The following is an 11,095-nucleotide window of genomic DNA, read 5'->3' as shown; positions in this document are numbered from 1 at the left end:
TAAAATTAATCTTAACATTTTACTTAGTTACTTGAATAGTTAAAATTTAATTTTGAAATTTCACTAATTATTGAATTCAAATTGTATTTTAAATAATTGAAATGGCATATTTAATAAGGTTAAAAATAAGTGAATTTTTATTTTGACACACATTTTTGTTTTATATTTTATTTGAATAGAGTTTATTTTTGTGAGCATTTTGATATATTATTTATATTTTTCTGAGTTGAAATGAAATTTCTATGATTTTGCAAAATTTCAGTATTTTACTGGAATTTGAAATAACTAACAAATACTAAACCTACCCGGTACTGAGCTAACCCTAGCCACTGACTAGTGGGCCTTAGGTCACGTATACTGCCAGGTGGACGAAGACTAAGTCAAACGACTTACAGGGGACCCACTGCCACGTCGACCTCGCCGTCGGCTCAACGCCGGCGACTAGAGATGAGCATCGGCGACGATTTAGGGCTCCCCGGGACGAGCGGCTTGTTGCGTTCGAACGAGAAGACGGTGGCGAATCTACTGGTGGCAGCGCCCCCTCGAAATGGTCACCGGAGCTAGCTCCGGCAACGAGGTCTGCGGCGACGAGCTCCGGCCAAAACGCAAAATGAAACTAGGATGCGAGCTAGGAAGCGAGAGTTGGTCCAACAGACGCGCAAACTCACCAGGAACATGCTGGTGTGGTCGATGGCGTCGATGACCGCCGGAGACGACGGCGATTGACCATTTTCCGGCGAACCCGAGTGAAAGGGAACGGTGAAATTCCCTGGCTCCGAGCTCCTCTTGATGCGTGCTTGCTCCCAGATGGCCTACGCGCCGAGGCGCACCTCCTCAACCACGCGGCCGGAGTGCGGGGTGGCTTCCATCGTCGGATTCTTCCTCGACGCCGGCGACAATACGCGGAAGAATGTGAGAGATAGAGAGGTTCTGGGAAGAAATGGATGGGCGGCAAGATGCTAGGGTTTCCTGGCGGTGCTCTAGGCATATTTATAGGGCAAGGCGAGGTCTGGTTCGTTGGCTCGCCGGCGGTACTGGCCGAGATGCAACGGCGACGGTGAGCTGAGTGTGGGCGTGAATCTTGATGCGAACGGATAGGCTCGGATGCGAGAGAGATAGTGGAGGGTTCCGGAAGCTTCGTTGGCGCCGGGGCATCCTTATCGGCTTCGAGGACGTGGCTGCCGTTCCTCGCTGCGCTGTCGACGCCGTGGAGGAAGACGACGCCCTCGTCTTGTTTTGTGCCAGCGACGAAACGGTAAGTGTCCGTGGGCTGGGCTGAGGCTGCGGTGCTGGGCCAAGGCTGGGCTGTCCATGGGCTGCGGTGCTTGGGCTGCGACGGTCCACGGTGGTAAGCCAGGTAAGCCCCTCTCTCTCTTATTCTCTTTTCTATTTTCTTGTTTTTATTTTACGGTTTGAATTTGATATTTGAATTCAAACTGATTTCTGTTTGTTTTTGGCAGGTCCTAAATTATTTAAATATCACAACAATTTGATATCGTTACTCACTTGTATTGTTTTGCTTTTAAACAACCATTTATAATTGATTAACTTTAGTTCTTATAAAGCACAAGTTAATATTCAAATAGATATTATTTTAGGGTTCATCTCAATTCTTATTTAATTTAGGAATCAACTTCGTGGAATTGAGAACATGTGAATGGTGAACATTTATATTTTGCAAGTGCTTAACCATATTGATTATTCACATATAAATTAATTATGGTTAGGGTTTAACAAATGGTAAAGGAAATGGGATTGGTTCATGATTTTATGTGTATGATAGTTCTTAGGGTTTAAGCATATGGTTGGACAAACTCTAGGTTTAATGATCTTACTTAGCAATTTCTAGCTTGAATTACATGGACTAATTCCTAAGCTCATTATTGGTTAATTCATGATACACAAATTAGGTTCTATCATTTTATGTGAAGTGGATCCTATGTGAAAGGTTTAGGGTTTTACATACTCTTCTTTAGTGATGCTTCACTATTTGAATTATAAAATAGGCATGAGGTATGGCAGGGTTCTACTTATAATCCAAAGTGATACTTGGATTGAAATTCAAATGTGGTCTAGGGTTTAAGTAGTGATCACTAATGTGATACACAACTAGGATTAGAATATGAGCATAAGCTTTGGTTATGTTTCATCGATGGAACATGGCTCTCATCTACAAGATTAAAGGTTGGTTTAAACAAGTAAGATGTAATACTACTCTAAAATTCTCTAGGATAGACATGGCTATGGTTAGCATCTATAATCTCTCTCACTTCTAAATGTCTTGTAATAGCCTAAGGTCCTACTCAAGATATGATGATATGATCCTCTAAATATATGGTTTGCCTAGGGATTCTACCTGGCAATATTCTCGTAGCTTGTTCTTCGGAAATCTGATAAACCTGCATCTTGTGGTATGCCTCCACCTCCTAGCTTCTTCATCTTGATCCTAGCTAATTCAAATGGAAGGTCTCAAGTGTTTGGTTTCCTTGTAGCATGGTACAAGGTGTCCAAATGGATGAAGGGTGTGGCTCTATTTATAGGCTTGGGCAAGCTCTAGTATCATGACACATAGGTGGTGACTCTTGTGTTGGTTTGATGAGTAAGGTGCTTGGTTGTCATGCCCTCATCCATGGCAATCCTTTGAGCATGAGATCATAATCCTCTCATATGATTTATTTTTGGATAGCCAAGTGGCATTTGCTACTAAATATCTTGTGGATGGTTTTATTATTGTGGATGAGTCACTATATCATATTTGATTTGATTTAGATTATAATATTGGTCAAAAGGTCAAAGTTGAGGGTTATTTCTCAAATTTGGATAGTTGGATTTGATTTCACCAAGGCATGATCATATGAGTTTCAAAATACTCATAGTTAATTTAATTCAAATACTTTGAACTATAATTCGTAATGTAAATGGATTTAGTTTTATGATATTCCATGTATTTAATAAGTTATGATTTAAATAAGAATGTGTGGCTTTTATGCACTTTAGACCCTGTGGTTTACCTTATTTATAAGTGAATTAAATTACACACAAAGGTAGTTGCTAACTTTTAAGTGTTAATAAGTTAGGGTTTGATTCTTAAAGAATGTGTTGTTGTAAATCTAATTCCATTTGATCTAATCCATAGATCAAATCATGTCTACCCAAAATAAGGTTTTAGTAAAGATCACGAGTGAAGTTTATAGCGCTTGACTTGATGATCTACTTCCATTCCAAGCAAGTCAAGTGAAACTTCGATTCATCGTGGTAAGTTTTATTTGAAAGCGCGAAAATTCCCCGGATTTTCTATGCATGAATGCAATGCACACTTTGGTGTTCTCTCATTTTATAGCCTCTAAACCTGGGATATTACATAAGGCATAGCTGGAAATTTATGTGTCTTAGTATAGGTTCCCTCTGAACAAGCGTCATAGAGGTTATGCCGAGGCTGCCTCCGTTGAAAGTGGAATGACGTGAATTGAGGTGAATTGTACGGCCAATCCCTGTGCAGTTCCTGGGTTAACAGTTGGTTTTCACCGGGAGGCCAAGCTCATGGGGAGAGGTGCCTATACTAGGATGTGTAAGTGAAAGGTTAACGTTTGATGATCCGCGTACTAAATTACGATTATTCGGGGTTTATCCCTGATGGATGTAATCAAATGTTGTGGCACAAGTGTGCAACCTCTGCAGAGTGTAAACCTATTCGAATAGTCGCGTCCGCGGTCATGGACAGTTGGAAAGGCCATACTGTTTCCGTCATCAGAATTTATATCTTTGTGACTGCTGAATTTTGGACTTGAATGATTACTTTGAATTTGAATCACAACAGAGTTGTGGGAATGACACTAATGTTCCCACTTGAGTTAGATAGCACATGAGGAGTTGTTTACTAAAATGTTTCTAAACTAAAATTGGCTTTATGCAAATAACCTTAGAGCTTAGAACACTCTCAATAGCAATGTTAGTACTTACATTAGTATTAGTTTGCGAGTACTTGAAAGTACTCACGGCTTTGTCCCTGGCTATTAAAATGGCCAGACTATGAAGCCGAGCAGCGAGACGAGGATGACGACCAGCAGGACGTCTACCACAACTAGGAGCTTCTAACATCAAGCATTGGCCTGTGGACTAGAGAGTCCATTTATCTTTACGCTTCCGCTATGAACTTGTGTTTGTTCATTGATCAATAGATCAACTATTCATATAATATGGATCATGTGATCCAAGTTGTAAGACAATATGGTTTGTAATGAATGATGACTGTGATACTTAACTATTATGCCTCGCAACAACAATATTCCTGGGATTGCGATGTCTGACATAATAGGCATTGATACGCGTACAACACGCGTCCGTTGGGAACCCCAAGAGGAAGGTGTGATGCGTACAGCGGCAAGTTTTCCCTCAGTAAGAAACCAAGGTTTATCGAACCAGTAGGAGCCAAGAAGCACGTTGAAGGTTGATGGCGGCAGAGTGTAGTGCGGCGCAACACCAGGGATTCCGGCGCCAACGTGGAACCTGCACAACACAACCAAATTACTTTGCCCCAACGTGACAGTGAGGTTGTCAATCTCACCGGCTTGCTGTAACAAAGGATTCGATGTATAGTGTGGATGATGATTGTTTGCAGAAAACAGTAGAACAAGTATTGCAGTTGATTGCATTCGATTAAAAGAATGGACCGGGGTCCACAGTTCACTAGTGGTGTCTCTCCGATAAGAATAAGCATGTTGGGTGAACAAATTACAGTTGGGCAATTGAAAAATAAAGAGGGCATGACCATGCACATACATGATATGATGAATATTGTGAGATTTAATTGGGCATTACGACAAAGTACATAGACCGCTATCCAGCATGCATCTATGCCTAAAAAGTCCACCTTCAAGTTATCATCCGAACCCCTTCCGGTATTAAGTTGCAAACAACGAGACAATTGCATTAAGTATGGTGCGTAATGTAATCAACAACTACATCCTTAGACATAGCATCGATGTTTTATCCCTAGTGGCAACAACACATCCACAACCTTAGAACTTTCTATCACTGTCCCAGATTTAATGGAGGCATGAACCCACTATCGAGCATAAATACTCCCTCTTGGAGTTACAAGCAAAAACTTGGCCAGAGCCTCTACTAGTAACGGAGAGCATGCAAGATCATAAACAACACATAGATAATAGAGTGATAATCAACATAGCATAGTATTCTCTATTCATCGGATCCCAACAAACACAACATATAGCATTACAGATAGATGATTGATGCGTGTAGTTGACACGTCCGTTGGGAACCCCAAGAGGAAGGTGTGATGCGCAGCGGCAAGTTTCCCTCAGTAAGAAACCAAGGTTTAATCGAACCAGTAGGAGTCAAGAAGCACGTTGAAGGTTGATGGCGGCGGGTTGTAGTGCGGCGCAACACCAGAGATTCCGGCGCCAACGTGGAACCTGCACAACACAACCAAAGTACTTTGCCCCAACGAAACAGTGAGGTTGTCAATCTCACCGGCTTCTTTGTAACAAAGGATTAGATGTATAGTGTGGATGATGATTGTTTGCAGAAAACGATGAGAACAGTATTGCGAGTAGATTGTATTTCGAGTATAGAGAATTGGACCGGGGTCCACAGTTCACTAGAGGTGTCTCTCCCATAAGATAAACAGCATGTTGGGTGAACAAATTACGGTTGGGCAATTGACAAATAAAGAGGGCATGACCATGCACATACATATTATGATGAGTATAGTGAGATTTAATTGGGCATTACGACAAAGTACATAGACCGCTATCCAGCATGCATCTATGCCTAAAAAGTCCACCTTCGGAGTTATCATCCGAACCCCCTCCGGTATTAAGTTGAAAACAACGAGACAATTGCATTAAGTATTGCGCATAATGTAATCGAGTGACTACATCCTCGAACATAGCACCAATGTTTTATCCCTAGTGGCAACGAGCACATCCATAATCTTAGAGATTTCTGTCACTTCCCGCAGTTCACGGAGACATGAACCCACTATCGAGCATAAATACTCCCTCTTGGAGTTACAAGCATCTACTTGGCCGGAGCATCTACTAGTAACGGAGAGCATGCAAGATCATAAACAACACATAGACATAAATTGATAATCAACATAACATAGTATTCTCTATTCATCGGATCCCAACAAACGCAACATATAGAATTACAGATAGATGATCTTGATCATGTTAGGCAGCTCACAAGACCCGACAATTAAGCACAATGGGGAGAAGACAACCATCTAGCTACTGCTATGGACCCATAGTCCAGGGGTAGACTACTCACTCATCACTCCGGAGGCGACCATGACGGCGTAGAGTCCTCCGGGAGATGATTCCCCTCTCCGGCAGGGTGCCAGAGGCGATCTCCTGAATCCCCCGAGATGGGATTGGCGGCGGCGGCGTCTCTGGAAGGTTTTCCGTATCGTGGCTCTCGGTACTGGGGGTTTCGCGACGGAGGCTTTAAGTAGGCGGAAGGGCAGGTTAGGGGGCCACACGAGGGCCCCACACCACAGGTCGGCGCGGCCAAGGGCCAGGCCGCGCCGCCCTAGGGTTTGGCCTCCTCGTGGCCCCACTTCGTCTCCTCTTCGGTCTTCTGGAAGCTTCGTGGCAAAATAGGACCCTGGGCGTTGATTTCGTCCAATTCCGAGAATATTTCGTTACTAGGATTTCGAAACCAAAAATAGCAGAAAACGACAGAATCGGCTCTTCGGCATCTTGTTAATAGGTTAGTTCCAGAAAATGCACGAATATGACATAAAGTGTGCATAAAACATGTAGATATCATCAATAATGTGGCATGGAACACAAAAAATTATCGATACGTCGGGGACGTATCAATGATCTTGATCATGTTAGGCAGCTCACATGATCCAACAATGAAGCACAATTAGGAGAAGACGACCATCTAGCTACTGCTATGGACCCATAGTCCAGGGGTGAACTACTCACTCATCACTCCGGAGGCGACCATGGCAGTGAAGAGTCCTCCGGGAGATGATTCCCCTCTCCGGCAGGGTGCCGGAGGCGATCTCCCTGAATCCCCCGAGATGGGATTGGCGGCGGCGGCGGCTCGCGGAAGGTTTTCCGTATCGTGGCTCTCGGTACTGGAGTTATTATCGACGAAGGCTTCTTATAGTCGGAGAGGTAGGTTTAGGGGCGACGCGAGGGGCCCACACACTAGGCCGGCGCGGCCAGGGCTTGGGCCGCGCCGCCCTAGCGTCTGGCCGCCTCGTCGCCCCACTTCGTTTCTCCCGCGGTGTTCTGGAAGCTTCGTGGAAAAATAAGATCCTGGGCATTGATTTCGTCCAATTCCGAGAATATTTCCTTACTAGGATTTCTGAAACCAAAAACAGCAGAAAACAACAACTGGCTCTTCGGCATCTCGTTAATAGGTTAGTGCCGGAAAATGCATAAATATGACATAAAGTATGCACAAAACATGTAGGTATCATCAATAAAGTGGCATGGAACATAAGAAATTATCGATACGTTGGAGACGTATCAGGCATTCAGACTTAAAAATCCGGGTGTTGACAAGTTGGTATCAGAGCCATTGTTTGACCTTAGGAGACCCTAGTTAGAAATTGACGTTCTGAAAATTTAGTTTAAAAAACAAATGAAGTGAGTATTTCTGAAAAATTTAGTCTTTGTCTTCTCTTTGAGTTCTTTGGGAAAATAAGAAGTCATGCTCTTCCTTAGAAATGTACCTAAAATTTTGCCACACTTGTTCACTTCTCTAACTTAATCCTTCACTTCACTTTCAGATGGAGCCTGTGAACACAAAGTTTTACCAGCTTGGAAATGGGGGAAGCTTGATCTTCGAGCACGACCTCAACGCCCTGTCCGATCACCTTGATCGCCCGCACCCGGAGTTCCACGGAGTTCAGGTCACGAACCAGCCAGGAGGCGAGCTGCAGTGGATCATCACCGCTGACTTGAGGGGCAAGATGGAGCCTCCCACTTCTGAGAGGATCCTCTTCTCATTCAGGGAGAGCAACTGGCTGGACGGACTTGCCCGCGCCCTTCAGGAGGGACTCGCACGCTTGAGCGGGATGAGCGGGGAGGCACTCAAGAACCCTCGCTTTTCTCACCTCGCGAGGCGTAACTCTGCTGGAGAGCCCATGGACATGCAGCCCCACCTGGAGCTGAAGCACCATGTGGAGCCTCTCGACTTCATCCTGTACCACACTCAGCAGGATCTCGACCACGCCCGTGAGTACGCCAACCAGACTCATGCCCACATCATCGAGCAAGGCGAAGCCATCAAGCTGCTCGCCAATGACCGCAGGACTCTCCGCCAGCAGCGGGCGAAGAAGGATGCCACCATCACTCGCCTCCGCGCGAAGATAGCAGCACTTGAGGCCACTGTCAAGGCCCAGGAGGAGCAGATGAAGAAGATGGAGGAAGATGGAGAAGACATTCAGGGAGAAGGCGCCTTCCTGAGTGACGACGATGACTTCGAGGAGGATGAGAACACAGAGGAGGAAGACTACGAGTTCCTGGATGCCGGAGAGGATGACCACATCGCCATAGATGTAGATGAGGATGAGGAGTAGTTCACTTGTGCACTATCGTAGGTGTAGTTTTATCCTGCCCCATGTATCGTAGCTTGGAGAAGAAGGGTTCTTAAAACCCTTAGTATGTTATCTTGTAATGTGTGTTGTTTGTTATGAATGAATGTATGTTTGTGTTATCATGAAAAGACTTCAAGTTTTAATTTTTTTACTTAAAAACAAAACAAGCCATAGAGAATTTCCCTCTTATCGCATGATCTATCTCAATGCCCAGATGGCCCCTCCAACTCGCAACGCGAATCAAGACGCTATGATGCAGATGTTGCAAGTTATGATGGAAGATAGAGAAGTAGAAAGAGCTGAAAGACAAGCCAACATTGCAGCACTTCAGCAGCTTGCCAACAACAATCAAGGCCATCATGATCACCCAGGATCAAAGCTCAAGAACTTCCAGAACACAAACCCGCCAGTATTCAGCAAGACTGAGGAACCCCTGGATGCAGATGATTGGCTCCAAACTATGGAGAACAATCTAGAAGTAGCTGGAGTTGAGGAAAATGAGAACGTGCTATTTTCCACACACTACTTAGCAGGACCAGCAAGAGCTTGGTGGACAAGCACCCGTGCCATGAACGCGGGACAGTTCATGACTTGGGCAGATTTCAAGCTCAAGTTCAGCAAGTACCATGTGCCCCCGGGTCTGATAAAGAAGATGAGAGATGAATTCCATGAACTGAAGCAAGGCCGGATGTCCGTGGTGGAATACCGCGACAAGTTTCTGACTCTATCAAGGTACGCCCCGGATGAGACTTATACTACTGAGAAGAGGAAGGAAAGGTTTCTGAACGGCCTGCATGATGAGATGCAGACTGTGTTGATCAACATCCCCTTCGCCGAAATCGAAGCCCTTGTTGACTCCGCCATCCAAATGGAGGGCAAACTGCATCAAGCCAGCGAGAACCGCAAGCGCCGAATGATGGACCAGAGTGGGCCCAGCAATGCCCCAAGGTATCGCCCCAACTCAAGCGGAGGCTTCACCTCCAGGAACAACAAGCCCAATGCACAGATGTCACATCCGGGTTATCAGAACCGGAGTGGAGGAAACCCCAGGCCAGGAGGCCACTACAACAACAACAACAACTACAACAACAACCACAACAACAACAACTTCAACCGCGCTCCGCCAAGAGCCCCCAATAACAACAACAACAACAACAACAACAACAACACCAACACCGCACCAAGAACTGGGAGCAACTCCATTCCCGTTGCAACCAAGGACAAGGCCACAATCACCTGCTATGAATGTGGAGTTGTGGGACACTACTCCAATGAGTGCCCCAAAAGGCTGGCCAAGCTCGCCGGCAACACCGCTGCATCTGCTCAGCAGCAACGCCGTGTCTCCACCGGCAAGAAGTTCGCCCCCAACAACCCGAACAACCGTGGAGGTCTGAACGCCGAGGAAGCCTAGGAAGCACCAGACGTGGTGCTGGGTATGTTCTCTGTTAACTCAATACCAGCAAGAGTGTTGTTTGATTCCGGAGCATCGCATTCATTTGTTACAGAAGATTTTGTGTGCACTAGTAAGATTCAACCAATCAGCTTGAAACATGTCATGATAGTTCAAATACCTGGGTCTACAACCAAAGCTAGAAAATTTTGCAAAGATATACCCATCATAATTCATGAAATAGATTTTTATGCAAACTTGATTGTTCTGGGAACAAAAGGATTCGAAGTAGTACTGGGTATGGATTGGATGTCGAAACATCATGGATTGATAGACTGCGCCAAGAAGGCCATCACCATGAATAGTAGAACCGAAATAATAATAGAACATGTGTCTGAGAGACTACCCAGAAAGTTCACCTGCAACCAGAGTCTAGCCAAGCCAACTTTCGATCAAATCAGGGTCGTCTGTCGATACCCTGATGTGTTTCCAGATGATCTACCCGGTATGCCCCCAGATAGGGATATCAAGTTCATCATCGAGTTAATCTCTGGCACAGGACCTATAGCCCAGAGAGCCTATAGCATGAACCCCACAGAGCTAGTGGAATTGAAAAAGCAACTGGATGATATGCTGTACAAAGGTCTGATTCGACCAAGTGCGTCGCCTTAGAGATCACCAATTTTATTTGTGGATAAGAAGGACGGTGCCACTCGTTTGGTTACGGATTATCGTAAGCTTAACGATGTCACCATCAAGAACAAATACCCCTTGCCAAAGATAGAAGACCTGTTTGACCAGCTGACCGGTGCCCAAGTATTCTCTAAGATTGATCTGAGGATAGGTTACCATCAACTGAAGATCCGTGCAATAGACATTCCTAAGACTGCCTTTACCACCAGATATGGATTGTATGAATACAATGTCATGTCATTTGGACTGACCAATGCCCCCGCTTATTTCATGAATCTCATGAATAAGATCTTTATGGAATTTCTGGATAAATTTGTCGTTGTCTTCATCGACGACATTCCTATCTACTCCAAATCTGAGGAAGAACATGAGCAACATTTGGAAGTGGTCCTAGAAACCCTTAGGCAGCACCAGTTGTACGCCAAGTT

This window comes from Lolium rigidum, chromosome 5 (assembly GCF_022539505.1).
Source record: "Lolium rigidum isolate FL_2022 chromosome 5, APGP_CSIRO_Lrig_0.1, whole genome shotgun sequence".
NCBI lineage: Eukaryota > Viridiplantae > Streptophyta > Magnoliopsida > Poales > Poaceae > Lolium > Lolium rigidum.
This window is presented reverse-complemented; position numbering follows the sequence as displayed.